This window comes from Solanum verrucosum, unplaced genomic scaffold (assembly GCF_900185275.1).
Source record: "Solanum verrucosum unplaced genomic scaffold, falcon-dt-bn FXZP01000238.1, whole genome shotgun sequence".
Classification (NCBI taxonomy): domain Eukaryota; kingdom Viridiplantae; phylum Streptophyta; class Magnoliopsida; order Solanales; family Solanaceae; genus Solanum; species Solanum verrucosum.
The window spans coordinates 1,588,339-1,594,374 of NW_026020630.1; positions in this window are offsets into that span (position 1 = coordinate 1,588,339).

Sequence of the window (6,036 nt, forward strand, 5' to 3'; positions counted from 1 at the left end):
GTTGGGAATCATAATTCAGGTTTAAATCTCAAATGAGGCAAAAAAAACTAGGTGGTTTTTTATTTCGTTTGTCCAAGCCTTTATGGATAAAGTTACCTAATATTTGTGATGGTGCAAGCTTGCTCGGACACTACAATTATTAAAAAAATAAATAAATTAAGAAATCCTTATATTCATTGAAGGATTAGCTATGCATTTGATTGTCAAATCAGGTAGATAACCCCATTAATGATTAATCTATCATGGAGGTGTGGAAGGTAAGGATTCTTAATCCCTACATTAAATTGTGTAAGTATGATCAATTCTCAACTTGTCTTTCATGATGCATGTCTAGCTTGCTGAGTTTTGTTTGTTTAAACTAGTAGTAGAAAGTAATAATAGGTAATATATTTTATTTTATTAGTGATTGCTACATATTAAAAAACCAAATATATAGTTAAATCAGAGTCAATTAATTTATAATTCACAAGTTATAACTTATAAATTCATTCAAATAAGGTCTTTAACCTTTAGTTAACTAAAATTTGTGTTTTTTGGTCTCTTGACATATGGAATATGTGATATTCTAAGTTGTTTGGACTCTTCACTTTTGCGTCGATATGATGTGGGTGTGAGTGTGGGATTCATACCTGATCTGGTCAACCGATTTTGTGTAATTTGACCAAATTCGAGGAGAAATTCTGAACATATTCAATGATGTCTATAATCAAAACAAAAACTATGGGGAAATTGAAGAAAATAGAATAGATTGTCTATATAAATTTTTATTGTCATTCCCTTTTTTTTTTTATCTCCTTCCCGGATTCTTCTCTTGATCAATATTCTCCTCAAGTTTCCCACATAATATCTCATAATTTAGGTTTTATAACTCTATTTTTAGATATTTGAATTATTTTAACTAAATCCCCGCACCCACATCCATACATAAATCCTTATCTCCGAATCTTAAAATTTAAATTATAGAGGATCTCCACTCGTATTGGATACCCGCACCCAAGTCCAAGCAACTTTAGGTGATATTTAAAGTATTTTTAGAACTATATCACCTAAAAAATGAAGCAGCAATACAAATTTGACATAATATATTAATCATTAAATGGTTTAACACTTGATAATTCATTAAATTTGTGAAGATTTGCAATTTGAGGGATCAAAAGTGCATGTATCAATTAGTTGAAGGCTCATAATGCTTAGTAAAAATTACAAGGGTAATAATAAAAATTTGTAATACTTGAGGGACTAAAAGTGTCAATGTCCCTCTTATAAATGACCAAAAAAAAACATGGTAGTGCTCAATTGATTGGATTTGAATTTAGGTTAAGGCATTAATGGCTTCATTGATGAAAAGTGGAAAAATGGAAGGGAGGGAAAGGGAATTGATAATGATGGTTTGATTATTTTCATCATCATATTGTTATATTTAGTGGTGTTTATGGTTTGGATAAAAAATGATTCAAATCGAAAAAATTGAACCAAATTGATTAAATAGATCGGTTTTATTTGGGTTTGGTTTGGTTTTAGATTTTTGAAACTGATAGTATTTGGTTTGGTTATGATTTTATTCGAAAAAATCAAAGAAATGACCGAACTGAACCGACAAATTATATACATATATTTTATTATTATACATACATAATATATTAATTTTATAAATAATTTTAAAGATCTTATATATGTTTTCATCAAAAATTAGTTTATAATTTACTTATGAAAGCAAAAATGTCTAAGGTGAGAACATTCTTATTGGTTTCATGTATATAAGTGTTTATGACAATTCTTTGTGAGACCGAAGATGTCACTATCTCTTCCTTCTAGGGGTAAAATAGCGAATTTTAAAGCTTTATTCATAGTAATTTCAATGATCGAAAGTTTTGACGTCAGTCATTTTAAAAAAAAAAATCGTTTAGAATGAATTGTTGTCACTTTTCACATTTTGAATGAATTGTTTCTTTTATTTTTGTGTATGATTAATAATCGAACCAAACCAAATCGAAATCGATAACAACCAAACCGATCAATGTATATTCTATTTGGTTTGGTTTGATTTGCTAATTTTAAAATTGATTAATTTGATTTGGTTTTGATTTTGACCAATCCAATTGACCCATGAACTCCCCTAGACTAATATTAGTGAGAAAAGGCCCAAAATATAGTCCCTTTTGTTTGGAAATGACCCCAAATAAGTCCCTATAATGCATGATCTGAATTTAGTCGGAGCTCCAATGTGGACTTTGAACATCAAGAGAGAAACTAAGTAGGTGTTTGGCCATGCGATACCATATCACGATATGGTGTCGTGAGATGGAATCAGCGTTTGGACATGTGATTTTACGCTGATTCCATCTCATGATTCCATATCATGAGAGGTGATACCATATTCTTCAAAAACCATGATATGGAATCACCATGTGATTCCATATCATGAATTGAGTTATTTTAATACAATAATTGATCCATGAGTTTATATTTTGTTAAAACAACCCCACATTTATATCTACTAACCATTTGTTTCATATGTAAATAAAATTTATAATCACATCATTACTTTTTAAAATTTATTATTCTCACAAATATAAAATTTATTATTACTTTAAATTTGGTAAATATAAATGATAAAGTAGAAATTCATTTGGTGAATATAAATGAGAACGAAGGGAGTAATACTTTTTTGATTTTTCATAATAAAAAAAAACGTCTTAATCTTATGACTAAGCATAATATTGATAAAAGACAATTTTCATTGGCGGTGCCGCACTTTCTTAATCTTAGTATTTGCAAAATGTTCGTTCACATGACTGAAGGATATCAAGTCCAATTGATTGAGGACTTGGGAAAATTTGATCAATTAGTTATTAATATTTAGTCAAGTGGACTAGTTATAATTTTTTTGATTAAATTTTATTAGAAGTGTTTTTGACTTAAACTTGTGGTAACTTTTTAAAATTTCGTTATTCAATAATATTTAACTATTGATTTTTCTTGTAAATAGTTAGAAGTTAGTGATGTTTGTTAATTTTTATCTTAGTACATTTGACTTCTAAGTTAATATTTACTCACTAATGTGTGCATTTTTTTTCTACTTTATAGGTTATTTGTAAGAGTAGTTGAGAGATATGAGCATATCAAGTACAATTTATGTTCAATTTTTTAAATTAAATTAAAGTTAGATGAAACAATTATTTAAGTGAAGAACAAATAACTTTGTAATTATTTATTATGCGATTTTATAATTTTTGTTTATTTGATAAGATTAAATAAACAATTGGGGCTATTTTAATAGTTTTACAACTTATGAGATTTTTATGTTTATGAGAAAATATACAACACAAAAATTTCATATCGCATGTCCAAACAAACCTTTAATTTCATCTCATAATTTCATATCATGATACCATATCGCATAGCAAAACGGGCCCTAAAAGAAAATGATAATCATCCTTATTCTATTAGATAGAGTATTTAATAGTCCTTATAGTATGCAAAACTAGTCAAACTATACCACACGGACCACTGTTAAGGCCAAAAAGGGTTATGACCTCGTTTGATAGTTGGTTAAAATTATACGGGTATTAATAATGTAGAGATTTATTATAGGAAAATGTATGTATTATTTTATAGTAGGTATTAATTATTCCACTTTCTATTCTATAAAAATAATACACATATTTCTCATAACTTGTACATGTATTAGTTATACGAGTTTCTAAATTATCAATCAAATATCATATTAATTTTATATATGAATAACTTATTTCTTAGCTACATACCAAACATCGTATAAGTTATACAAAATTTAATACATGAATAACTTATTTTTTATTCAGTTACCAAACAACCTCTAAAGGTGTGTATGAAGGAAAACATTTTTTAAAAATAAATAAATAAGTGAATTTCTTATTTATTCTTTTATATTTAATACATAAACAAAGAATATTATTTTAAAAATATTTATATATAATCTAGATAAATATCATATATCATATCATATATATAAAGAGAATCCTAAGCCCGTCTACGTGGTGCCATCACAAACTAGAATTCCCTTTTAATTTATTTATTTTCAAAACTAGCTTTCCTCTTTTATGAAAAGTTGTGACTTTTATGGAAAATTGTGATTTTTATGAAGAGTTGCGACTTTTATGAAAGGTTGTGACATTTGTGAAATGTTGTGACCTTTCCGAAAGGTTGTGACTTTTTCAAAGAGTTGTGAACTTTCCGATAAGGCACAATAAACATTTGTTCACACTACCCTTTGTTATCTATAGATAGAGGGATTTCCTCTCATTTAAAACAACGAAAAATCTGAACTACTTCTTAAATATTCGTGTACTTGCTCCTGTTGAATGACTCACTGACACCATTGTTTTTGTATCAATACACTGGTGAATAAAATTGTTCCATCCTGAAAGGATCTGTTTCTTTAAACCTCAGGTATTAAAGGAGAATAATTTTCTTAAGGAAACGTTGTGCAGTGGACTCGATTTTTTCCTTTCTGTTTCATTCTATTGTTACAAATCCTGATATGTTTTTTTACATTCATTAATTTATGCTTATATTGTTTTCGAGTACATGTTTTAAACTCTGTTGTTTATGTTTCTGCAAAATTATTGTCTTCGGTTATATTGAACATATACACATATAGTAGGTATATTCATTGTGCAGAAAATAATTATGGTACTCAATTTCAAGAATTCATGTTTTGATATTTTATATAAATTTCTATAACTTAAAAGTACTATATATAAGCTTACATATTATCTATTTTTGCATAGATATGAAATTTCTCACTTATCAATTGAATAAATTTATAATGCAAGTTCAAAAGTTATAATTGCTTTCATGTTCAAACATAATTTCTTTTTTGATTATGTTAACAAATTTTTGAATTTTTTCCTGAGACAAATATTCCAATTGTATAATCTATGCAACTTAAATGTGTTTTTTTCTTACGAAATGCATTTGTATATATTCTTATTTTCTTCTTTATTTTCCTTTTAATGTTGATTAAAGAACCAATAGTTTATTATTTCGTGAATAATTCATTCATTAGAGGTTCTTGAGTTATGTGATAATGACAAATAAATTTATGTTGAAATATTGCTAATATTTTTTTAAGAACCTATTTTTTTCATTATTTTTAATGTATGAATATTAGTTCAGGATTATTTTACAAGTTCAATGCAATTATTTATGACTGTGCATTACCTAGTTATAGAAAAGAAAATCGGAACTATAAATTTGGGATGGGTTGAGTTGTCCTAGTGATGCCACGTGTCCTTCCCGCTAAATCATGGGCAAATCAGTAAAAGTGTGATTGGACAGATACTTAAATGGAGACTATATTTAATTCATTTCGAATAATATAAGGTTATCTCTTAATTTTAAAGATTTAAATAAGAAATTATTTTGGAGATTACGAGATTTATAACCACAGTAAATAATAATTTCTATACAATGCCAATTTTATGAAATATAAAATTGAATCATTAATATTAATTTCTTAACTAATATTTATTCTATTACTCATTTTTGAAATTACTATATTGATCTTGACTTAAATTTGAAATGACTTGAAGTTAAAATACATAGTAAAACATATCACTATATAATTGAAATTGATTTCTTTTATTATATTATTTTAAAGTTAGTTAGAAAAAAATACATCATGTCTTTTTTAGAAAATTAATAACTCATACATGATGTGCACGGAATCATCACATTAATAAAATCATATATTTCTATTGCGATTACATATTAATACATGCTTTTAAATATATATAATTTTATTATAAAATAATAATAATAATAATTAGTTATTCTTTAATATATTCTTGCAATACGATACAATCATACATAATTTTCTTATAAAATAATAATAATAATTAGTTATTTTTTAATATTCTTGCAATACGATACAATCATACCAATAACCTCTTCACATCGCCAGTTTTTATTTTGTTTTGTTTTTTTTTTTAAATTATGATTTTAAAAAAAATATATAAACTTAAGATTTATGAGATCTTTCACTGTAATCTT